Below are 27,233 nucleotides of genomic sequence, written 5' to 3' on the forward strand. Positions count from 1 at the left end.
TGTAACATTAGAATACATTAAAAATGTCTTTAAAAATCGTTTAACAAAAACAAAAAATATTTTCTCATCGTACATACTGATTTATTAAACAAAACAAACATGTAAGATATTGCTTCAACAGCAGATTTAAATTTAAATGCGGTGTGGTGTGCTGTGGTGAGTTGTGCTGGTGGCGAAATGCGCAGCAAAAGGAGCAAAAGCTGGTTTGGTTCACTCTCAGGGGTAATGTATTGTCCTCTAAAGAAGTGTAGATATCAGGGGAGTCTATGTAGTTTGCAGGATGTTTTCCTTCTATCCCCTCTTGTTCTTATCCTTAGAAGCTGATCTTTTGGTGGCCCTTGAGGACTTGAGTTGACAACTCCTGGTTTAGAAAAATAGAAATATTTGTCATGATGATTATTTGTAATGACTTAATATTTTTAATGAATACATTTACCTGCACACAAAGTATTTGTTGAAAATATAAGCACAGAGAGAGATGTCTCCCTTAATTTAATGACTTCCCTGTAAACCCCACCCATCATGTATGAAGTCTTCTCTCTCTCGGTGCTTACGTCATTTAATTACTTCCCTGTGTACCCCACCCGCCATGTATTATCCCTTTATTAGATTACTAGCTTTTGTACCCGGCTTCGCCCGGGGAATGTAATATTGAATACATTCTATAAAAAAAACATTTTAATGTGACAGTTATTTATCTGAATCCTTCAACACCTGTGAGTAGACAATATTTATGGTCTGTTTTTTAATATCGGCGAGGACAAACAGGTTTTTAGGATCCTCCGCTCGTGAGACAGCAACATTGAGTTGTCCATGTGAAAAGCACTAGTTTCAAAGGTCGACTCCAGTCACTTTCAATGATTGGCCCTTTGATTTGTTTATTGTCATAGCATACTCAAGACGAAGATGGAACTGCAGTCGCTTGAAGGTGAATGGCAAATCGCTTGGAATCAGCGGAATTCGTGGAAGCAAAACATTTTCGCCTTTAAAAGCTCTTGTCAAAATTGTTGCCTCAATGACATATGTCTGCATTGCCTTGACAACCAGCCGTGTTCCGTTGCATAGCTTAGGTGAGTCTAAATTTGTCAAAAGCATAACGGGACCGCAAACTTTCAACATTAGATTATGAGGGGACACTCCACTTGGATTTAGCGAATTCAAGAATTCTACTGGATAGTTTGTTGCCTCATCCTCGTTTACAACTGTGTCAATGGAAAAAAATATTGTGATGCAGCTGGTATCATGTTCTGAATTGAGAAATGAATGTCGTTGACTGTAGTGTTTATTGGTACCAATTTCGCTCGTTGTTGAAGCCATTTGTGGTTTTTGTTGTGCTGCGTTAAATTGGGAAACACATGACCAATTAAATGTTCGATGCTTGTCGAAATGTTGAAGAACTCTTCAGAAAGTGTAACTTTGCCGGTTTCGTGGTCAAATTTTTCCTTTCCATTGCCGATGCTTAGCAAATAATCGGAGAATTTCTGAGTCGAAATCACTTGTTCGCTAAACGCGCATGTTGGTTATCAGCTTAATTGATTTGATGTATTTCCACAGCTCTGATGACATAATACACGCTTTGATCTCATCCATCATCGTGCCGCGTGGAATAATTGGCAATGTCTGACGAAAGTCACCAGCAAGAACTACAATCAATCCTCCCATTAGTTGATTGGTCTGTCGCAAGTCCTTCAAAGATCGATTCAATGCCTCAAATCCATGCTTGTGGATCATTTGGCACTTCATCCCAAAAAATAGCACGACACTCTTGCAACAGTTTGGCTTTGCCAGTACCTTTTTTTTATGTTGCAAACAGGATTCTGTGTGAATCAAATCCAGCGGCAGTTGAAATGTGGAGTGAGCTGTTCGTTCACCAGTGTTTAGAGTTGCAGCGATTCCCGAAGACTAACAGCAAGCGCTATTTTCTTATCACCTCTGAATCTGGCCAGGAGCAAATTGATCCAGAATGTCTTGCCAGTTCCGCCAGGTGCATCGATGAAAATTATGCCACCTTTGTTGTGGTCCAAACGCTGCAAAATCGTCTGTTTTGCTTAGCTCGAAGAAACCTGTCAATGTTGTGTTTGATGGATTGGCCATAAGATGTAGCAAATTGCCTTGTTTAAAATAGGTGCACTGACCGTTTTCGAGGGGAACATTAAGGTGCACGACCGTTGGGTGTCGTTCGTGGATGGGAAATTCGAATATCCGACTTGTCGCTTCATTGCTTGAGATATACCGGCCTGCTTGATACTCTGAGATTTCATCATTTCCGCAATTGTCACGTGTCGTCGTAAAAATATCTTGATTGGATCTCTTCTGGACATATTTAAGGATATATTTAATCAATTTAATAGAGTTGCAACACTCAACGTTGAGGTGGGCATTGAACATTTTCAGAAGCAAAGGACTATATGGAACGATCCAGCGATTATCAATTTCCACATGCCTAGACTTCATTTGGATGTTTGCCGTTTGTCCAACGTCTTCAGGTTTACGGCGACGATACAATGGGTAGCTATGTGTTGATGATTGCGTTTCCTTGATGAATTGACGCAGAAACATCTTGCTGCACATTTTATCCTTCATGCATGGAGATCGCGAATTGAAAGTGCCGCAAGGACCATGTACCATGTTCTTAATGACGATGTCGTGAAGCTTCTTATCGGTGGCGGGATGCGGAATTTCAGCTGAGATGAGGTCATCAATTTGATTTTGAATTAGGCTGTTCACAAACCAAATTAAAATGTGTGCATGAGGTAGACCTCTTTTGCCACTCAACGGAATGAAGCCAATATTTAACGGAGCCAAAAACTTACCCTTTCATGAGAACATTCATGAATTTTATGAGCTTCTGGCGAAAAATTCTTGCCACTAAATCATTCCGGTCCGTTCTTGATTTGGCCATTAATCAAATTGTCGTCCATCTGTTTGCAATTGGGAGTAAAGGTGTTCATGATGAATAACAATGGCTTACCTCCATAACGAACGTAGGTGATGGCATCTTGTGCATATTCATGCATGTTACGTGGCCCTACGGTATATGTTGATGGCAGAATCACTAATTTGCTGTGTTTTTCTGCATGACCATCGTTCACAACAGCATCCTTCAGATGGATGTATTCATCAACCCGAAGTTTCTTCTGGTTCAACCGAATGAACAACAATCGCTGTCTTGATTTTTGTATACATATCCACCAAATACTGATGGAAAAGGTGTCGATAATTTAGTATGTAATTTTGTTGAGGCCGAATCATCAGACGATAGGAGTAAAAGGACATAGCCGATACCATTTTACTTGTTGTAATTGATGTTCCTGGCTGCACTTGACTTATGTTGATTTAATATCCGTCTTCTCCGCGTGGAAACATTAGCGGATATTGCAATGCATCGTATGAAATGTGCGTTTCAGATATGCATTGTAAGTCATTGCTTCGCATTGTTAAAACAATATCTCGCTTTTCAAAGTCGTTTCCTGCTATGATGATGGCGACTTCATTTACTGTTGGTGCATTGAAAACTCTATTGGTTTCTTATCGTCATTGATGATGATTTTCATGTGGTCACTCGTATTTCCATCCAATGCAGTCTTGAAGGTTCGAATGTAGTGATTATGTTGGTGAAGCATCTTTTGGATAAACTTTATCAAATTCTTGTTTGTGCCGGGAAGGATGGTACAACGACGTAGAGCTTCGGCTTCTTCATCTCCACGAATATAAATTTGCATGAATTTCGCTTCTTGGTTTGGTAGCGGTAGAAAAGACCCTGCTTTGTGATACACTTGACCTTGAATTTTGAAGGTGGGCATAAATCCTTGGTTGTGTTGCATAGGGACGGAAGTTCCAAACGATGTCATCTGGATACTTGAGTTATATTTTCTGATTTGGCAAAGGAATTCCTTTGATTTAGAATGCTGTCCCTTTATCAAACTTTTCAATGGTTCTGGCATTTCCTGAGGATCCGGCAGAGCCACTTTTCCGTTGGAGCAACACAGACCTTTTGTTTCCCCTTCAAATTTGAATGCATTACAAAAATAGCATTTGGAAGTCATGCTGCCAATAGTGACTTGCGGGAAGTTGGAATAGTCCAATGAAGGATCATAAAAGAAAGCTTCTTCCTTCATGTAGAGCTAGTTGTTTGCTCGCAAAGTGCCTTGTCGAACTCTCTGTAGCTGAAGTGGTTGTTGAGTAGCAACAACAGTTTTGGGCGTCCGTGGCGTTAGTTGAATGGGGCAATTTCGGTGCTGTTGCTGTTGACGCTGAGTATAATTCTTGTTGACAATAGCGCTAATTTTCCTGAATCGATCTGATATTCGGCGCACGAATGTTTGTTTGGCCGTCTTGTTGAGTCTGGACGTTGAAGCTCGATGGCGACATTCAGCAAGTCGAGCGACAGTTTGCTCAGCTGTGTCGTTTAGTCTTGACATTGCAGAATGTTCACGGAGCTCAGCAAGTCGAATATAAGTTTCTTCAGCATTCTCATTGTCTTGTCTGGTAGCATGTTGAATTCTATTTGCTTCTCTTACTGCTGCTTTTTCTTCCACGAATTGAGCATTCCATGATAGCATTTGTCGCTTTGTTTTTATTCGTGTTTGGTTGAAATGTTTTCTGTTTTGGTGCCATGAATAAGGAGTAATAATTATAATTGTGTAGTGTGTATTAGCTTTCAGTGGATGCTCGCGCTGAGCAGCAGCGCTCATGCGCGTGCCCGCACACTCTTCCAAGCTTGGTGTTTGAGGAGACAAAAACCTGATAGTTGGGTGCTCAGACCAGGGTCACATAACCCTGCTCTGACTAATTGGGGAAGAAGAGGCGGAGCGAGGTGAACCGGGGACTGGGAGCAGAGAGATGGGACCGGGGAGGGGGGGGGGATGTAGAGTGGGGAAGATTTGTGTGTGTGTGTGTATGTGTGTCTCCCCCCGGTGCCAGCACATGTCCCTTCTCCCCCCCCCTGCTCCCGGCACATCTCCCCGCGCTGCTGCTGCATCTCCCCTCGCTCCCGGCACATCTCCCCGCTCTGCTGCCACATCTCCCCTCGCTAGCTGGCACATCTCCCCGCTCTGCTGCCACATCTCCCCTCGCTGGCGGCACATCTCCCCCCCCTGTTGGTACATCTCCCCCCGCTAGCTGGCACATCTCCCCCCGCTAGCTGGCACATCTTCCCCCCCCCCCCTTGCTGGCACATCTCTCCCTCAGATCGCACATCACACACACAGACACACACACACACAGCCCCGATCCAGGCAAGGACATTCCCCCTCCCTTAGTAGTCACGCCACCCCCCGCTCCTGCTCTAACATTTTTGCAGAGCACCCGATGGAAACTTAGAATGTCCATAATTTGGGAGGTGAGTCATATTGGAAGCTCAAAATAGTTGCGTTGACCTACAAATCAGCAGCAGAATGTCCCGTAAAAGTTTCATTGTTCTATGTCGTGCCGTTTGTGAGATATCAATGCTTCGGACATACAAACAAACGAACAGAATGACAAACGTAGAAATATAGTATAGATAGCTATAGCAGGAGTACACCACTCTCTCTGTTGAATATATACATAGTGTAAATTATTCGCGTAATGGAGACCTTATACTAGACATCTGACTGAATGCTACACACAAACCTACCTTGCAAGATATATGCCTAGGATCTCCAGCCTTCTGTTAGCAATCTGAGTTAACTCTTCAAATGTAGATAAAAATCATATGTAGTTTCTTAGTTCTTAAGTAACAGTTTTTGCATTCTTCAGCAGACCTACTCTATACAAAAGCAAGATTTATCCATTGCACTTACTGTGGGAGAGGACTTCTAATGAATGAAAACAGTCTTAAGGCTAGATCCACAAAGCTGCGGTAATGTAAATCAGGGCTCATAATATGTTGTTACCTAAGTCATGTACAAATGTTATGTTCCCTGAGGTTACTCAGCTAATTATGTACAAAAACAATGCCCATACTACATCTAATTAGCATGGGCTTAATATCACATTATTGCAGCATAACGGTGCGTTATTTTCCAATAACCTGATATTAAGAATGTTCGATCCAGACCCGAAAAATAGGTTTTTCACTCAAGTCGAGAAAGTGAGGAGAGGGAAAACAAATCTGGAAATACAGCTATGTTAGCTAACTCCTGCCTAACTGGTGTTGCACCCATCCAAACCCTTTAAAAACTATATTTCAGGGTCTGAATTAGAGTAACGCCAACTTTAGGGGTAGTGTGACGTCACGTCATTTGACAATGTTTTGCCATGGAGACGAGTACTCAAGCCGGTAGAATCAAGGTAAGTTGAGGTTGCAGACCCCTCACGCAACCCCCCAGGATTTAATTTAAATACCTTGGGAAAGAGTTACCTTGCAACTGCCGGGTCCACCAGAAAAATCTTGAGCTCCCCATTTTGCTCACCTCTGCTCGAAACTGTTCTGTAATCCAGAAAGTACGGCAGGAGACAGTCATAACTTTCAATATGGTCAAATATTGTGCTCCTTACTTAGAAATGTATCTGAAGTATGACAGTAGACTAAGTATGTGTCAGTGCTACTTTGAAAACCTACCGTAGATATTTGGCATTACATAACAGCAATGATAAAGTACTGTATCTGTCGTCTACATTTTGCATAGGTTGAATTTGATGGACGTATGTCTTTTTTCAACCTCATCATCTGTGTAACTTTGTTTCCAGCTTTGGTATATTAACAGGAAAGCCAATGCCTAAAGATATGCAAGCAGTGCTAAACTACATGTGACATGTAAGGCTACACGTGGCATGCCAAGGCAAATTTTTTGGTATGCCCAAATGTTTTTAAAACTAAAGAAAACATAACCAGTCTGTAGCTGTCTTCCTGCCTCTCTCTCTCTATTTTTCTCTCAATCTCCCTGCTATGTGTGTCTCCCCAACAGAAAGCTGGCTCGGTCAGTTAGGTCATGACATCACATAGCGTCCCCTTGTCATGGCAACGCAGCATCATTTGACGCCGCTCAGCCATTTTCATGGGTGTTGCAGGGGGAGACAAAGGAGTTACAGGAGACGCAGGAGAATGCTGGAGACACCACCCCGCCATCAGTAAGACTCGCCATTGGTTTAAAATGCACTCGCCCCGGGCGAGTGGCCGAGTGCATTTGTCGACCCCTGCCCATATATGGATATGCTCATATCAAGGCATCCTACGTTACAGAGCCGGCTTTCTGCTGGAGAGACATGCAGAGAGGAAGGTTGGGCCCAACTTCTATGTCACCACCAAGGTAGGTGTATGTGTGTATTTTGTGGGGGGGGGGGGGGTATTATATTGTGGGGAGGTATTAGGGGTATTAGATTGTGGCGATAGGGTATATTGTGGGGAGTATTATATTGGGGTTATTATATTGTGAGGGGAAATGATAGTGTTTATTTTGGGGGGGTTTATTGTGGGGGTTATGTGTTTTGTGGGGGGGGGGGTAAAATACAATAAACGGTTCTGGGCACGCAAAAAGTTCAGAATTTTTTAAGCATTTTGGCACTTGGCCCTAAAAAGTTTGCCATCTCTGGTCTAGGATGTAAGGTGGCTTATAGTCCATTCATATAAACAGCTCCTAATGTACTTCTAAGTAGTACTGTTTATATTCAATATGGCCCATTGTACCTTACCTTACATCTCAGGGACTTGACTTGTATTTCCAATTGAACATTTTTTTCCGTCACCCATTTTATTTTAGCAGGACTTTCTTCTCTGTTTATCTAAGGTAGGGGTGGGGAACCTTTTTTCTGCCAAGGACCATTTGGATATTTATAACATCATTCGCGGGCCATACAAAATTATCAACTTAAAAATTAAAACCAGAGACAGAACATGAAACACAGACAGAGCTCAGTGTTACATCCTGTGACACAAATATACAGTATAGTGCCTAAATATATATAAGTATATTTTTAATAAAATGGTCTTTTAGTTTAACTCTTTGGCCAAAGTGTTGTAAGCCCTCAAGCCCCTCCAAGGCAGACCACATCTCAAGGGTCCTAACACTAATATAAATTCTTAATAACCTGTACATTACCAGGAAGAATGACTTATAATAAATCTGTAAAAATTAGTTGCATAGTTCTAAGTCTGATTGAAGCTCTTATTAACCTGTATAATACTAGGAAAAGCACTCTGTATTAGATTTGTCGCAATCACACTGCCTGCAAGTTCCCACGAGTGTGGAAGGTGAGATGGAGAGGGCTTTTAACCATTTAAAAGCGGGAGGGGTGAGCTTCAAACTTGGGAAGGAGGAGCCACCCTCCAAAATCAGCTAGGAACAGCTGAACAGAATTGCAAAACACACAGAACCCCTACAAGCTCATATTGAACCCCCAAAAGAAATATTTTGGGGGTTCAATATGAGCTTGTAGGGAGGGGTTCTGTGTGTTCAACTTAAAAATTAGCCTGCTATATTTTGTCAAACATTTAATTAACTCACCCCTAATGGGATGGCTGGAACTGCTTCTCTTTGGTGAGGCGTGTGATGTTAGCTGGTATTGATGATGTTGCTACTCGCAACTGCTTTTCCAGGTTTGCTTCGGTCAGTCTGGAGCGCTGTCGACTCTTTGCGATGGTAGGTTTTGAAAAGAACTGCTCGCAGCAGTAATATGTTCCGAACACAGATGCATATTTCAATGCATGTCTCCTCAAAGTGGGAAATTCATAATTGCTTATGTAACGTTTATAGAACTCAAGTAGTGGGAGGTTTCAGCTCATCATCGCTTTGCAGCTGAATGATTTCGTGTTGTAGGTTATCAGGCACATCAGCTGGTTCCACATTGAACGGTGTAGCAAAGATGTTCAATTCCATTTGTTTACTTTTCACGTCCTTGAATCTTTCTTTCATTAAATGCCTCAATTAGTTTTGCACATTCACCAGCATATTTATTTATTTATAAAATATTTTACCAGGAAGTAATACATTGAGAGTTACCTCTCGTTTTCAAGTATGTCCTGGGCACAGAGTAAAACAAATAATACATGGTTACAAGTACAGTTACATAAATGAACATGGTATACATTATATACATATATATGCATGGGAGTGATCTTTCTGCGGGTCACGTAGGAGGCCAGCAGGACGACTCCAGCCAAAGTGACCCCTGTCAGCAGCCACCTCCCAAACCGCTCCTGGCTCTTCCGGCTTTCAGTGGCAGTGTTATTCCCGTACGTACTCACAAAAGCTTCCCAGCCTCCGTTCTCCTCGATCCAGGGCCCAAGCTGAGTGTCCAGATAAGTGGCCATCCACTGGACGATCCTGGGGAGTAGCCCCTTCATCTCCTTGTCTGCGCTCTCCACGCACAGGGCCTACCCGAAAGAGAAGAACGCCACGATGCGCCCCCATTTTGTGCCATCCCTGAACAGCTCCCCCACCACCTGCGCAAAGCTCTCGTAGGCCGAGTCCAGCGTGATGTGCAGCTGCGCGGTCAGGTCACTAAACGCTCGCTGGTATCTCAGCTCAAATTCATCAGATGTTTCCTGCAGAGTCTTAAGCACCTTCAGCCCACCTTGCTCTTCATGCACGCTCCCTCGTGGGCACCCGGCAGCTCCCTGGAGGAGGTCCCGTTGGACATCGCCTCGGACTGCAGGTCAGAGCTGTAGCCTAACCCTTTTTGGGACAGTTTGTGAGACACAAAGTCCTGCACCAGAACTATATTACCCTCCAACATCCTCAGGGCTGAAAGACAACCATGTCTTGAGACTGTGCAGCAGCAACACACTGAGAGCGCGTCACACGGAGAGAGAGAGCGCCACACAGCCGTGACGTCAGACTGTTCAGAGCCGAGAACAAGGAGTGTCACGAGATGAGAGTGAGCAGCATCTTCTTCAATGTGAATCAGCACATCCCCTCTCTCGCTATGCTCGCGCGCTCATGTGCGTGCACACACGCTCTCCCAAGTGTTCATATTCACGTTCATAAGCATATTCAAGTGTCGTAGAAGGCTTTTGTCCTTCCAGAGTGGGGAAATGCACCGTGTTATTCCTTTCGAGTTGCACTTTCCACAGCCTTACTTTAGCTTCAAATGATTTCACGTTTGAAAACAGGGAGCTGAGAAGCTGGTTGGGGTCCTGCAGCTTGACGTTCAGCTCTGAGAGGTACAGGTACTTGGTAATGTCCACCATGAACGCTAGATCACACAGCCACTTGCTATCATTGAGTTCCCAGACAGGTTTTCCCTTCATCTCCATGAACTGTTTGACTTCATCCCGCAGTTCGTAAAACCTCATGGGCTTGTTCCCGTGACTCTGCCCCTGCACTTCAGTGATAAACAAGATCACCGTACTCATAGTCAAGATCATTCAGTAACTTCTTAAACTGGCGGCTGTTAAGCCCTCTGCTTTTGACAAAATGTATGCATGACACTACTGTTGACATTGTATTGTATTGTATGTCTTTATTTATATAGCGCCATTAATGTGCATAGCGCTTCACAGCAGTAATGCACGTGACAATCATATAAATAACAAATAATACAAATAACAGGTCATGGAAATAAGTGCTTTAGACATAAAAGTAACATTTAGAAAGATACAATACAATACAATCCCACAAATGAAAACGGCCAGTTGGGCAGTATTTGTTATGTCCGTTGTCTCGTAACAAGCCAGAGAGAAAAATTGGAAATCTCCTGCAGAATCCTTCAATGTTTTTTCAATATCTTGTGCTAAGTCAGTAATCCGATCTGAGGCGGTTCTCCGAAACAAACTAACACTCTGAAGCAATTTTACTTTGTCTGGTGCTAACAACTCTGCAGCAGCCACCATGCACTCTTTCACAAATTCTCCCTCTATATGAGGCCTTAGCTTCTTTGCGATTAGCTCATTCACTACATAACTAGACTGAATAACGTTGTCTCTTTCACAACGAGGCCTAGTGAAAGTGGCTTGTTGTGATTCCAAACTCCGCTGAAGAGCATTGATTTTATCCAGACTCATTTGGCCTCCCAATTCATTGAGTTTAGCATGTTTTGAGCTGTAATGATGCTCCAGATTGGCTTTTTTCATTACTACTAACACATCGCCACAAATTAGGCACACAGGTTTGCCTTTGACTTCAACAAAAAAATAATAATTTGTTCATTTCTCTTGGAAAGATCGACACTTTGCATCAACTTTTCTTTTCTTTGTAGTCGCCATTTGTAGGATGTCACACCATTTAAGTTTTAATAACTATCAAGTGTGTGTGTCGCCAGCAACGCTATTATTTTGCCTTGATCGCTGTTCTAATCCTGCATCTTGGATTTGGAACATATCCAACATTCGTATCATCGACTCTTGAGGTCTTTTCTGTGTACTGTAATTTCCTTCATCTTCATCTGAGATTCCGTTTTTGCAAGGATTGTTGATCGTGCACGTATGGATAAAGGTTGGATTGGAGTTATCGTCTGTGTCGATAAAGAAGTCGACAACATTGTCGTCAATCATCGGAGGCAAGGTCATCAACGTCGTGAGGAATCATCGCATCTCGTCTCATCATCACCGGATCGTCGTAGTTTCGCCACAGTGTGTTAACACTTTCGCAACGTGTACACTCCCAGCCTGCCTGGCACTGACTGTCCTCTGAGTCACCGCAATACAGGCAGACGGGCCGCGGGCAGCCGACGAGAAGCATACGTGTCTGTGCCGGCATGTACTCGTATGTGTCCTGTCTATCCCGTAATGGACATTCCTTGCTTGTCCCTCAAAATTTACGTTATTATTATGATTCACTTAATATAAATTTATGTTGCATGAAAAAAGCTCCTAGATTTATTGAATTTCAAGTCCCGCCTGCGGTTGCCTTGGCAGGGACAGACCAAATGATTTTGCGGGCCTTATACGGCCCGGTGGCCGGACGTTCCCCACCCCTGATCTAAGGAAATACCAATGACAATATGGAATAGAGTTTTATAACTGACTCAATGAAAATAAATAATACGGATCTCTCAATGTGCACAGCTACACCTTGCTAGTTAAGCTGGATAATAAATCTAGTAAAATAAAGTTTATTTTAAAGGTTTCCCCCTTTTGGTATCAACACTGATCTGAGTGTTAGAAATAGATATTGAGATGGACAAGTAGACCATTAACAAAATATGTTATCTTAATTACATTTGCTAAAAAGATGGTTAATCTAGTTTACAATATCACGTAACCATGCAAAAATTGGAAAGCCAGATGATGTATTGCCTTGCAAAACTTTACAAAAATATCACATTCTCCACGGCAAACCCTAGCAAACATTGTATCTTTAAAATACTACTTTGATTTGTGTAGCCAGTTGATTCAATAGCTTGATATAACAAATACACACCAAAATTGCAGCGAAAGCTGCAATTACTTTTTTCCAATGGAGGCCAAAATGTGTAAAACATCTGTCATGTGATTATAAACCTGTCATCATTCAAGATATGTGACTATAATATACCCGGGGGCCAATAGGCAGTGAGACTGATGGGCCAGGTAAATTAAGGTTTTCAGATAGCAACCATGCCTCATACTCTTTCCTTAGATGATCTTTAAACAGGTTGTTCACTGAAACATCAAAGAGTTGAAGTTGGCTAGTCATGCCACCAGGAACAACCAAGTCACAGCGCATTCTGGCGAGCTTATTCTTTATCTGTTCAGATTAATGTCCACGAAATGCATCGAACCAACATACTGGGTGTATTACGTAGGGCTCCTGGATGTCTACTCCAGACGATTTTTACCCAGTCTTCCATCAGCTCAGCTGTCATCCATCCATTTTTTTGTGCACGCAAAATTACATCTTTGGGAAAGATCTCATTCTTGGGAATCGTTTTGCGGTTTAAAATTATATAAGATGGCAACTTTCAGCCATCGGCAGTAATGCATAGTATCACAGTGACACAGCTGCTTTTCATAACCCGTGGTCATGATCTTGACCTCTTTAGCACCTTTAGGATTGACAGTGTAATTTCTGGGCATATCGAAGTATACCGGGGGTTTCGTCTGCATTTCCAATTTGGCTAAACTCATAGGTTTTTTTCTTTCTTAATTTAATGACGTATCTCTGGAAGTTATGCAGCTTCTCTTGAAATCTTTTGACGGATAGATGTTCTGCACCTGAGTGATAGTCCTTCACGACGCATGAATCGGTCACACCAACCTCTCCTTGCTTTGAAAATTGTGAGATTTGGCAATTTCTACAGCTTTTACTTGCATTGCCTGGTGTGTGACAGACAATCCTCTTGCACGTGTCTCAATGACAAAACAAAGCACAGCTTTGGTTAGATTGCCATTGCACGATTTGGCTTAATTGTGCCGCTTTATAATATGATAACAGGCAGGGTACCACTAAACCCCCAGCCAAAACAGGTCTTTTCATATTTATTTTGCTTACTCTTGGTTTTTTACCTCCCCATATAAACGTGGAGATTTCAGATTGGAGAGAGTGCAGATCCTTCAACCTGAGTGGCACTGAGAGTGTCTGGAAGAGGTATAAGATACGGGGGAGTAAGTTCATTTTGACACTATGGATTCGTCCTATCCAGGAGATCCTTTTGGATGTACACTTCTGTAGGTCAGATTTTAGAGTCCAGATTAGGTTGGGTAATTTGCGTTGTATATGTCTTTAACATTTTTGGTGATGTGGACACCCAAGTATTTTATATATTTCTGTTGCCAATGAAATTTGAAATTTAATTTGAATAATTTTTCTGTGTGTCTAGGGAGATTGACATTTAAGGCCTCTGATTTGGATTGGTTGATTTTGAAGCCGGAGGTCTTGGAGAACCGATCCAGCAGGTCAAATAGGTTTGGAAGGGAAGTAAAGGGTTTTGTGATAATCAAGAGGATATCATCTGCCTACAGGGCCACTTTATAAGTTTGGGAGTATGTGTTTAACCCTGAGATGTCAGGGTTTCCTCTGATTTGTGCCGCCAGTGGTTCAATACAAAGGGCAAATAGAAGGGGCGATATTGGACAACCCTGTCTCGTGCCACTCCTTATTTGGAAGGGCAGAGAAGGGTAGCCTTGGTGTACAAACCTGGCGGTAGGGTTAGAGTATAGAAAGAGGATCGCTTCACTCACCCGATCCCCGAAGCCAAATGCCGCAAGCGTCTCCTTTAGATAGGGCCAGTCTATCCTATCGAAAGCCTTTTCTGCATCCACACTTAACAACATACTTTGAGCGGTGTTAATGTTAGATTTGGCTAACAGATCAATAAATCGTCATGTGTTATCTGCGACTTGCCGACCCTTGATAAAACCGACTTGATCTGGATGTATAAGTCTGGGTAGGATGAGACAGAGTCTGTTGGCCAATAACTTAGCATATAGCTTAAAATCAGTATTAGTTAATGATATGCGCCGGTAGCTTTTGCAATTCAGTGGGTCTTTCCCAGGTTTATGGATTATTGATATAGATGCCTGTAACATCTCTTTGGGGATGGGGCTCCCGCTAAAATTGCGTTGAACATTTGGAGCAACCTTGGGGCGAGCGGCTTTATAAATTTCTTATAATATAGCCCTGAGAAGCCGTCTGGCCCCTGGGCCTTTGAAGGTTTGAGTTCCTTAATGGCCTGTGACAATTCTTCGATGGAGAAATCGGCATTTAAAGCTTTTCTATCTGTTTCCGTCAATCTCACTAGATTTGAGCTGGCTAGGAAATCGCTTATTTTACCGCTCGTTTTAGCGTTATGTGCCACCTTCTCCCCATTATAAAGTGTCTCGTAGAAGGAGCCGATTTCTTCTACTATCTTCTGAGGGTTGGTTGTGGGGGTACCAGATTTTAAGCGTATAGCTTGGATGTTATATTTAGTTTGCCTGTCCTTCAGCATGTGGGCCAGCATTGTATCCGGCCTGTTTGTTTTTTCGTAAAATTTCCTCTTTGACCAACTTAGCGAATTGTCAGCCCTGGAGGCCAGTAGCATATTTAATTACATTTTGGTGTCTTTTACCTCTTGTAGGGTTTGCAGATCTAGATTTTTTTTATGTTTAGAAGAGAGAGCCTGTAATTTGGTTTGGAGCGTAACAATTTTGGTCTCTCTCTCTTTTTTTGTTCTAGCTGTGATATTTATTAGTGTACCACGGAGTGTCTCTTTATGCGCTTCCCATAGAACCAAATGTGAATTGACAGAACCTGCATTTATCTTGAAGAATTGGTCTATCTCGGTACCAATAATGTCACAGATCGCGGGGATTTTTAGGATCGATTCATTAAGTTTCCAGTTCGTCCCTGGTCTATCAGTGTGAATATTATTGCACCTTAGCTCTATTGGTGCATGGTCAGACCATGAAATATCATGGATCATCGCTCGGGTGACCTTGGGGACCAGTTGACAGGAGACAAAGTAGTAATCAATTCTGTTGTATGAGCCATGTGGGTGGGAGAAGAATGTGTAATCTCGATCTGCTGGGTGTAATTCCCTCCAAATGTCTGTTAACTGATTGATTTTGAGGCCCTGGCGTAGAGATATGCCCGCTCCTTTGTTGTGTAAGCCAGCCCCCCCATATCTATCCATGTGTGGTTGCATGACCAAATTAAAGTCTCCCGCTAATACAATGTCGCCCTGCGCTACAGAGTTTAGGGTTCTGAAGAATTTATCAAGAAAAAACGTGCTCCTTTCGCAAGGGCATATACACATGCTATCGTAATCTTCTGTCCCCTAATTGTCCCTACTACAATAATATACCTGCCATCGTTATCGCTCTTAATTATCTGCCCTTCGAATGGAATACTATTTCTGAATAGAATGGCCACACCACGTTTCTTGACCTCTGCAGAAGCGGACCTGGGTAAAATCTCTATCAAGATATTTGGGGGCGTTGGATTTACTGAAATGTGTCTCCTGTAAAAGTAACACATCAGCATGTTTCCTTTTGTAGTCTGAGAAAGCTAATTTGCGTTTGGTTGGATTATTGAAGCCCTGCACATTGTGGGATATAAACGTTAAAGCCATCTATTAGTATGTGTGTCTAGTCGCACCACGGTATTGTTTGACTTACTTGTGGCTTATATGTTCAGATCCAGCCTGTCGACTGCCCCTAGATGCGCCCCTTTAACTTGTGCTCTGTTCTGTCCAGGCGGATGATGTTCCCCTGGAGGGGGGGGGGGGGGGCAGGAGGGGGAAGTGAGGGGAGGAGGGGCGAGGGGGGAAGAGGGGCAGGGTAGGCCACACAAGGGTCACGACAGAAGGGTTCGGACAAAAAAAAGAGAATAAAAAAAATACCAACACACTAATGACATTTGGAAACAAAAAGTCAAGAGCCCACCTCGGGAGCCCCCGAGGGTGTCTCCTGCGCCCAAGGGGTTGGTCACTTGGCCCAGACTTACAAAGGGATTTCCCCTTCCTGCTGGGCCCGGCCCCCCTCTGGGACTTGTTCGCAATCCCTCCTTCCTAGGGATTGTAGCTGAGAACGCATGCACGCTGACATGGGAACCTTCCCACCGGCGTGCCTCCCTTAAACAGTTTGTAATTTAATCACAGCAGAACTTTTTTTTTTTTTTTTTTTTTAAAAACCTTGTTAACGTAAACATTAAACCATATAACTTAATATAACTTAATCTTACCGGTGAACTGTGAAAAAAAGTGTAAAGAATAAGTGCGCAACTACAATCAATAAAGGTGAAGTGATTATGTGATGTAATAAATGGGTGACCTTTAATAAAAGTGAAGTATATGGAGCGTCTGCAGCTGTGGCACCAGGGATGGCTCAGGTACCCCCTAATAGCAAACAGAAATACAAAAAAACACAGCGCACAACGCTCATAGTGCATTAAAAATTATATTAGTAACCACAAAAGTAGGTGAGTATTATGCGTACATTTAAACAGAAAAAACAAGCATTCCAGTGTTCAGGGCGCCATTTTTCAGGACCAGGAGTGCACATGGAAATAACCAACGATAGCGTATCTCCTTATCGCGTAGCGCCCTGGTAATGGGAGCCATTGCTCTCCTCTTTGCCAATGTGGCGGGGGATAGGTCCTGGAACACCTGGAACTTGATATGTTCATATTCCACCACCTTAATTTCCCTGGCAATTCGGCAGGTCTCTTCCTTTGTGTGGTAGCAGTGGAACCTAAGCACAATGTCTCTTGGGGGGTCCCCTTGCTGGCGTCTTCCCCGCAGCGCACGGTGGCACCTGTCCAGTACAAGGTCCCTGTCCGCCATGTCCGGGAAGATATGCTCTAACCACTTCGTGGTAAAGTCCTCGGGGTCTGTGACAGATTCTGGCACCCCTCTCAGCCGGATGTTGCAGCGACGGTCCCGATTTTCAGCGTCCTCGATCTTGTCTTCCAAAGATCTGACCTGCTCTTTTAGGGTGGCCATTTGTGTTTGCGTGTGGGACAGGGCACTAGCAGTATCGTCTGCTTTAGATTCCAAGGCGTCAGTGCGCTCCCCCAGAGCATCCACATCTTTTCTCAGCTCCCATAGTTCTGATTTTAATTTTTTTTTCATATTGGAGCAGAACTCTTTCATATCTTTGCAGCGCATTACCGCCAGATCATAAAGATCCTCAGCGGCGGTATCCATTTCTGGGTCAGCTGCAGACAGCTGCGCTGGGGATTCAGGTGCACCGGCCTTAGCCGTTTCTTTGCTTTTAAAATAGGTGGACACCAGCTGGGTTTTTCTGCGCGGCGTCTTGGTTGATGCCATCTCTGATGGTTTAGGCACGATTTGCTGATGTTGCGTTTCTGCTGCTGTTTATTTAATTAAATACGCCGGGGAGAACAGAGCTCACACTCTAAGCCTCCATTCACCTTCCCCTCGCGCATGCTCCTCCGTCTATAATCCTATTTTAATGTTATGTTACCGCTCCCTAACGATACTCCTCACACTGTGATCTGACACACGATGCAAACATGACAGCAAAGTCCCTGATAAATTAGCACTAAGAACCACAATATAAAATAACACTACCTGCTCCAACATTGTCCTGATAATTCATCCCCAATCTTGTGTAACATATAGTCCTGAATTAGGTGTTTGGTGGAGGCCAAAATAACTTTAGAAATTCAGGAAGATAATTACAGTAGGCAGTCGGACAAGGTTTCTAACAAAGGGGTGGAAGGGTTTTTAAATCAATACCTTATCATATTTTGATTCCACTAATTTGTCAATGTCTCCGTGAAGCCTTACAGTCTCAGCTTGCTATATTTCCAATTGGGCCTGCAAGAGCTTTACTTCTGTCACCAGCTTGCACTGTTTGGCTTCAAACTGCTCTCTCTCTCTCTCTGTTCCTGGCCTCTCATTCGCTAATTCACTCTGCAAGGAAAACAGACGTTGTTCTAAAATCTCGTCCTCTCTCTTTTGCTTCTGGAAACTTAAGCTGGCTGATTGAATGTTTTTTTCCAGATGACCATGCAGGGACTGGATATTCCAAAAATACTTCTCCTTTTCGGCCATGACCTGCCTCTGAATGTCTGGAAGATTTCTGGAAGTTCTCCAGTATCTCATTAGCATTAACCTTCCTGACAATATCAACCTGCACCTCTTCAATCCTGGTTATCAAGGATGTTTTATCAGCCTGCATGTCCAGAATCTGGGACTCATGCCTTTTATTTTTCCTCTTCCAGACTCTTGATGGTTTCCTTTTGCTCGACTATGTACTTGCAGAGGTCGCTACTACATGTGCGCAAGCAGTGGGTTACTTCCTTCAGTACACCGAGGTCATCCTGCGGTGTGCCCAGAAAGCTCGATGGGCTCACTGACTGTCACGGTAGACCAGGTCTTACCAACAAATTAATACCGGGATTCTGGACTGAGCAGTACAAGGCGGGTAAAATAAATTGTAATTTATTTCCTTTTAAGACAAACACACCATACTTCACAATTACAGTCAATATACACTTACTGGGATGGGGAAACGAAATAAAATGTCCACGGAACGAAACAAAGTCTCTGGGCACCTCTGCACGCATGCAAGTGGGTGCGCGACGTGAGCCGTGCGACAGTCCTTGGCTTGGGACGCAACTTGCCAGCCCGATATCTCCGCCAAAACGAATTATTTTGTAAAGTACTTAGGCTAAGGCCCCGCTCCCTCAGTCAGCACACCCGCACTGCAGACAGGCGGGGCGCTGACAGACACAGAACGCGATATGCGGTCTGTAGGGAGCCGGGAGTGGGAGGGAGGGGGGCGGGAGTGGGAGGGAGGGGGGCGGGATCTGATCGTGGTGCCGTCCACCCCCCCACACACATACATACACACACACATATACACATACACACACACATACTTTAACCCGCAGCTCCTTCCCTGCTCCCCGCCCAAGGCGCCTCCCATCTAGCTCCTTCCCTCCCCTCCTCCCCATTGGCTGACTCGCGTACCATGTGACGCGTCGCTGCATGGGAACACAATTCTCTTGTATCCCCTGCTGGCTGACGCGTCACAGTACGTAGTCAGTTGGCAGTGAGGAGGGACTAGGACCGGATCGTGAGGCTAAACCGCAATAGTGAGTTGTGCCCTTGTGTCCCAGCCCTTACAGGATTCGTTCGGGAATCGTCAACTCGAACAAATTCTGGAAGAGGGGTACGATCCTTTGTTACGATGTAGTTAACCCCTCACACTCTGGAACCGCTGACGCTGTACTTGGACGTTTCTTAGTTGATCTTAGGTGAGTCTGCCTGAGACTGAGCTGCAGGCATCTTTATAGGGTTAAGGGTCCTATACCTAACACACACACCCAATGCTCTCGTGGGAACAACTTTTCTCACCTATCCGCGACTTGCCAGGAGTTCAGAGAATGGGCAGAAGAAGTTGCTTCCCGGTCGGCTAAGAGCATGCATTAACCTCACACCTGGGCTGCTTTGCATACCGGACCCAACCTCTTACCTGGCGACAGTAAGTCTGGGGTTCGGCTACCAAGTGTGAAGCGCCCATACTTCACACCAGTATCTGGTACTTGGGAATAATCCGGCTACCCTGACACCTAGGGTCCCTGAGGCTTTTCAACTCCGGACTTCTCTAGACACTGGGGCACCATCTCAGCAGGGTGCCTTTGAAGTTCGGAGATGAAAAATCCCTCAGCTCATTCCTCCATAACATATGGGCATGTTAATGGATTCATTGTTGGACCGGCAGGAAAAGGTTCCTGCCTTCATATTTAAAACACTATGGAAATACAGTATGTATATAAATTTATGTTCTGCATATGTAACAAATATAAAACTCATATGTATGTTCATGGCACATGTGTAACTAACTGCACTCCAAAAATTAGAGTGCTAGCTCTTTGCTAGCGCAAGATGTCCACTTAATTGAATGGGCTCTCTGATGTGGGTTGCGGTTTGACCTATAATTGGTCTGGGTTACAAGCCGGCATACAATGTATCCGTGCCGGCTTTTGATCGGTAACCGCAGACACACGCCATCAATTCAGCTTAAGTGCTTAACGAGACCGCTGGATACATTTTGACAAGCAGGCACTTCAGCCCGACTGCAAACCACTCCAATTGACTTTGCGGTTCAGACGTCTGCGGCTTGGAAAATTATACCTATCTTCAAAGCAGCCAGTTATTCACAGGCACGCTTCTTCAATCAGCACTTGGCACAGCGCTAGAAGCTCCCCCTTGAGTCTCAAATACAGTTAGCACATTTTCATTCATTCATTTTAACTGCAGCTAGCTTCTGAGCTGCAAAACAGGGACAAAAAAAGATAGTGTAGGGGAAAACATGATATTATGGGGGACAATACAGTTTAACCCCTTCAGTCCCAACAGGGATTAGGGTTAACCATCAAGGGGTTAAAGTTGGCTAGTCATGCCACCAGGAACAACCACCAAGTCGCAGCGCATTCTGGCGAGCTTATTCTTTATCTCTTCAGAATAATGGCCACAAAATGACGCCAGGCGATTTTTACCCAGTCTTCCATCAGCTCAGCTGTCATCCATCCATTTTTTTGTGCACGCAAAATTACATCTTTGGGAAAGATCTCATTCTTGGGTATTGTTTTACGGTTTCAAATTATATAAGGCGGCAACTTTCGGCCATCGGCAGTAATGCATAGTATCACAGTGACACAGCTGCTTTTCATAACCCGTGGTCATGATCTTGACCTCTTTAGCACCTTTAGGATTGACAGTGTAATTTCTGGGCATATCGAAGTATACCGGGGGTTTCGTCTGCATTTCCAATTTGGCTAAACTCATAGGTTTTTTTCTTTCTTAATTTAATGACGTATCTCTGGAAGTTATGCAGCTTCTCTTGAAATCTTTTGACAGATAGATGTTCTGCACCTGAGTGATAGTCCTTCACGACGCATGAATCGGTCACATTAACCTCTCCTTGCTTTGAAAATTGTGTAATCTATTCCGAGAGATTTGGCAATTTCTACAGCTTTTACTTGCATTGCCTGACGTGTGACAGACAATCCTCTTGCGCGTGTCTCAATGACAAAACAAAGCACAGCTTCATCTACTTGTGGGTATCTTCCCTTCTTAGGTCCTGTAAAGCACTTGGTTGTTGCTTTACAAGCAAATATGGCAGTGCTGTCCTTCCTCCAGCGACGAATATTTGCTTCATTTATAGTAAATTTACCACCCGCAGCTCTATTTCCGTGCTCTTCAGCGTATACAATAACTTTGCGTTTCAATGCTGCATCGTAGTGAAGTCTTTTTGATGCCATTTTACATTAAGTCACAATTCACTGCACTACAGAGTACACTGCACAACAGTACACTGTGTAACACTGTGTAACAGTACACTATAACACTGCATAACAGTACACTGCGTAACAGTACACTGCGTAACACTGCGCAACAGTACACTGCGTAACATTGTGCAACAGTACACTGCGTAACTGCTTAACAATACAACTTTTCTCCTCAGCACTACAAGCAGGAACTTGCTCAGCACAATGGGAGCAGCGCTGGGGTTGGCAGCAACGTAATTATACCAGTACTTAAGTTTTTCCCAAGTGCTCCCTCTGCACATCTTCCCCTCATCACCACCAACAGCTGCATTCGTGTTCCGGCCAGGCTAAGAGTCGCAGGGGGGCCGACATTTCAATCAGGCAAGCAGAATCTGTGGAGTGGGAGAGTCGCGCGGGGCTCGTGGTGCATGCAGCCGGACACACTGCTCAAATCTCTCCTTCTGTGCAGGGGCCGGCACTTTGAGCAAGCGGAGTCGCTGGGGGCGGGGGTGGGGGGGGGAGTGGGCTCGTTGTGCATGTAGCCGGACACACTGCTCCTTATGTGCGGGGCTGGCATTTGGAGCAAGCAGAGTCGCGGGGGTGGCTCGTGGGGCATACCGCCGCCCACACTGCTGAATTCTGCACTTCCAGCAAGGAAAAGGGGGGGGGGGGGCGGCGCATCGGAGTCGCGGGGGGAAAGCCATCAGGATTACAGACTGGCCACTTCTCCCATATTTCAGTTGACATCACAGCAAAACAGGCAGGATACATGCATGCATGAAGATCATTTGCATGAAGAACAATGAAGAACTTTGCATGAACAACATGGATAAAAGGGTGGCTCTGACTTATCTATCATTTTAACCCTTGCATCCCAGCTTACGGCGCCGTGCCGTCTAGTAAAATCCCCTTTGAAGCTTTTGAAGCTGACTTTGGGCTTCCAGGGTCCAGTGTGAAAAGTTACACTTACTCTGGTTAATTCCTTTTGTCCGTTGGGCCAAGCATAAGCAATTAGCAATTTAGCCTTTGATGACCACGCGATGTAAATTCTGGCATTCCTGCTCATTATCATAGCAGGGGGTTGCAGTTTCTCAGAACTCAACCAAAATTTCATATTTACTGCAAATCACCTCATAACTTGAGTTCAGTAATACATACAGTCAGGTGAGATATATTAATACAGTTCGTCCCACCAGACGCTCGCAGAGAGACCAAACATTACAGTGTAATATGAAAATTAATAGAGATATTAATATCTGGCAGCCACTAAGGGCCAGATATTAAGTGTTTGTAACGGTTGGTGGCGGGGAAGTCCCACGAATACAAATATGTAGGTCTTAGCCTGTTCAGCCAAGGACATCTCATAGTATTCTTATATTTAATAAGGTTACTCATTTTGATATCCTGCTTGGGGTAGCTCCACCCCTACCCCCATCAATAAAACCTTTTGAAGTAGGCTTGTAGCTTCTCGCATAACCAACTAGGTAATTACCTGTTGATCCTTCCTGGGTCTTGCATAGCAATTCCCCTGTGAAGCCAGGCTAAATTCTAGCAGGATGTCCTATTTAGCATCCAACTGGCCAATTCATACCTCCCTTTTTGGATATGCACTTCCAGAGAGGAAGCTTGCATATCAAACGTGAAATAGACTCATGAGTCAAACCATTTGGTCCTGGTACGCATTACAAAGGCAGGCAGAGGTAGTTAGCATTTGGCCTGTACATTGTAAGACTGCAAAAAGTCACTTTATCAAAAATATATGTTCCTCTTATGACAAAGTTATATTTTTAATATGTGTGTACTTGGGGGGTGACCCGGAGGCTGTACCCCAAGGCTCAGGGTCCTGGCTTACTCCGTTACCAAATTACCAGTTTTCAGGTAACTGTTTATTCAGCACTGCATATAAGATTAACCCCTTAAGTCCCAGTGGGTGGGTTATGCAGACACTGACCCAGCAACAATACATTTTACACAGGGGAATAAGCATTTTCATGTTATAACAAGGGTTAAATCACATTTCTGGACCTCAGCCCAGTTAACCCCTTGTCTCCCTGGCGAGGTTAGAGGGGGGCCCTTGGGGAGTAACCCCGTTAATCCCGGGCCAAACCCTCACTATCGTCACAACCTCTTCACTCCCTTACACCTACACTGGGGGGGTGATGTATCAATATAAACAAATGTTTGTTTTGAATCTAGAGTAATCTCTCATGAGCAGGGAAACAAAAGGGGAATAAACCCCCCAAAACCTGAGGCTACAACCAGGGCAAGTGATATTTTAGTCCATAGAGCACAGAGAAAGGTACAACTTCTTCATAAACATATTAACTTGATAGGCTGTAAATCCTTCACACGTAACCGGACTAATTCAGGGTGGGGGGCTATAAAGCATGTGTGCTGGTAGAAGTACAAAGAGGCACGCCAATAGAAATGCCAAAAAGTAAGTCACAGTGTCCAGTATCTGCTAGCCTCACCTACATCCCGTGTCCCACGATGAATGAATCAGCTGGCAAGTACTCACAGTAAGATGTGTAGACTGCCAGTTGATGCTGATGGAAGGCAGTGTGATTCCAAGCATCTTGTTGTGTCAGCGTGCTCCAGCTAGTGATTAGTACAAGGAGAAAAAACAGGCAGTTTACAAGCATTGGCAAATTTTATCATTGGATAAAGACATCTCTGAATTTGTTCAGGAAGGGCTGAGATTTATCTATCGTAAGGCCAGGACACTTGCTTCTCATTTGTCACCCAGTTTGTCTGATTCTCGTTCTAGTTATCCTCAGGTTCGAGGTATACCTAAAGGCTTTTTTGCCTGTGGCAATTGTTCAATGTGTAAATATGCCCATCCCACTAAGGTCATAGTTTATAATCAGAATAAAAATAAATATTACATCAAAAGCTTTTTGAACTGTAATACTAGTTTTGTCACATTTCTTTTGAGCTGCGGTTGTGAGAAAAAATATAGTGGTCGTACTATAAGACCTTTAAAAAACAGAATAGCAGAACACGTTCGCCTGATTAAATGGAAGGATTTATCACATCCTGTGGCCAGACATTTCTCTATGTGCTCAAGTGGTGGAATAGACAATTTTTCCTATTCCGCCATTGAGCATATTCCCTGCCACCCTAGGGATGGTGACAGGGAAAATACATTAAACAAACAAGATGTACTGGATATACACTCTGAATACTCTTCATCCATCAGGCATTAATCAAAACTGGAAACTTAAAAATTTCTTAACAGCATGAGTTTGCCTATGGGGAGTATTCAGAGTGTATTATAATTGCATATTCATCTTTTGCATAACCATATGTTTCTGTGTTCTATTTCTGTTTTGGGTACTAACTCATCAATTTATATTATATTAACTATTACTATAATTATTATTTATTGATTATTATACTTTATTTTTGGGTATATAATTGATTTGTCTTTATTTGTTTATGGGTAAACCCCGTTATAACGCGGTCCTCGGGGTCCACCCCGAGACCACCGCGTTAGTAACGGGGTCGCGGAAAAAAAAATGGCCGCCGCATCGGCGCATCTTCACCCTCTCCCCCCAGCAGCACCCTTCACCCCGCGGGACAGGAGATGGGAGCGGGGATGTCCCTCCGGTCCCCGCTCCCCCCTGTCACCGCGTGACAGCCCGCGGGGAAGGAGATGGGAGCGGGGATGTCCCTCCGGTCCCCGCTTCCCCCTGTCACCGCGTGACAGCCCGCGGGGAAGGAGATGGGAGCGCTGATGTCCCTCCGGACCCCGCTTCCCCCTGTCACCGCTTACCTTCTCCCCACCGTTGTCCCCGCTGCCTGCGCGGGAGGAGGGGGGGGGGAGGGTGGTGGTGCTGGTCGTGGTCTTTCCTCTGATTTGAACTCCCCCCCCCCCCCACCCCTTCTGTGTAAAGTGAGAGAGTGTGTGTGTGTGTATGTACAGTATACAGTATATGGGAGAGAAACTGTGTGTGTGTATATGTGTGCTGTGTGTGTGTAAGTGTTTGAAAGTATGTGTGAGTGTGTGTAAGGGTTTGTAAGTGTGTGTAAGTGTTTGAAAGTATGTGTGAGTGTGTAAGTGTTTGAAAGTATGTGTGAGTGTGTAAGTGTTTGAAAGTATGTGTGAGTGTGTGTAAGTGTTTGAAAGTATGTGTAAGTGTGTGTAAGTGTTTGAAAGTATGTGTGAGTGTGTGAAAGTGTGTGTAAGTGTTTGAAAGTATGTGTGAGTGTGTGTAAGTGTTTGAAAGTATGTGTGAGTGTGTGTAAGTGTTTGAAAGTATGTGTGAGTGTGTGTAAGTGTTTAAAAGTATGTGTAAGTGTTTGTGAGTGTGTGTGAAAGTGTTTGTAAGTGTGTGAAAGTGTGTGTAAGTGTTTGAAAGTATGTGTGAGTGTGTGTAAGTGTTTGAAAATGTGTGTGTAAGTGTTTGTAAGTGTGTGAAAGTGTGTGTAAGTGTTTGAAAGTATGTGTAAGTGTGTGTAAGTGTTTGTAAGTGTGTGTAAGTGTGTGTCGGTGTGTGTTTAAAACATCACCAGTAGAATGAAAAATACAGAAAATGCACAATCGTACAGTATTAACACATTTATTGATGCATTGAACAATAAAGTACTGTATTTAAAACACCAATTGTCGTGTTGTTCATTTCTCATAAATACTGTACTGTAAATAAAGTACTGAACACACAAAAAACACATATACTGTAGTATGCAATGTAGATACAGCACATACTGAAAACCGTGTAATGCACTCTGTGCTCATGTAACAACTTTACAAAAAAAACATACTGTACTGAACATACTGTAATAAAACCAGCTGGAGATTACACGTTAAAAAACCTATCAAGTGTTGTCTGTTTCAGTGCATCTCTTTTCTTCTTTTTGACGATTTCAATTATTCTTTTTAATTGTAGGATTGTTATTGAATCGATGTTTTCTGACTCTAGAAATTGAAGTCCTGTTTGTAATCCCACCAGCGCCTCTGTGATCTTTGGTGGCGGCTCTGGTTCCTCATCCTCATCCTCATCGTCTTCTGTAGTATCCAGATCAGTATTTTCACTTGTAAGGCTTTGAATGATTTCCGAGCCCGTCATATGTTCATGAGTAGGACAGCTGCTGTCCCCATCGACCCAAGAGTCAATTATAGCCCCACTTTCCGTATCAAGGAACGGTTCCATGACTCGTTCGGCATTGGCAATTTCCTGCTCTGTGAGGCCTTTGTTCACATAGTTTGCAAGTAACAGATTTGCGGCGGCGACTTCTTCCTCCGTAAACCCCTCAAAATCAGCATCGTCCTCACTGTCACTGGCAAGTTCGGCGTCAGCCGGCACAGGACGTGCACCTGTTATGTTTCGCCAACATTTCGCAATGCACATTTGTGTGACCGCTTCCCAAGCTTCGCCACCAATATAAAAAACTTCTTTTAGATTCATTTTCTTTAAAAATGACATAACAGAATCTTCACTTGTGATTATTCGATGTATCATTGTTTTCCGAAAGTTCATCTTAAAGGTTGCAATAATGCCTTGATCAAGCGGCTGTATTTTGGATGTCGTGTTCTTGGGCAAGTAGCTGACCCTTATTTTTTCATCTCGGCTTATTAGGCTTTCGGCCGGGGGATGTGCAGGGCAGTTGTCAAGTAACAATAAAGCTTTTGTATCCAGCCTTTGTTGACGTAAGTTTTACGGACCTCTG

At 43.8% G+C, this 27,233-nt stretch overlaps 1 long non-coding RNA gene and 1 pseudogene across 3 annotated transcripts in view; one reads left to right on the top strand and one right to left on the bottom strand.

Moving 5' to 3' along the window:
• Positions 1–27,233, top strand: part of LOC142487094 (uncharacterized) — a 174,914-nt gene that overhangs the window by 68,954 nt on the left and 78,727 nt on the right. The window lies entirely within an intron of this gene.
• On the bottom strand, positions 8,679–9,662 carry LOC142488841 (apoptosis regulator R11 pseudogene; annotated as a pseudogene).

This window comes from Ascaphus truei, chromosome 2 (genome assembly GCF_040206685.1).
Source record: "Ascaphus truei isolate aAscTru1 chromosome 2, aAscTru1.hap1, whole genome shotgun sequence".
Taxonomy (NCBI): domain Eukaryota; kingdom Metazoa; phylum Chordata; class Amphibia; order Anura; family Ascaphidae; genus Ascaphus; species Ascaphus truei.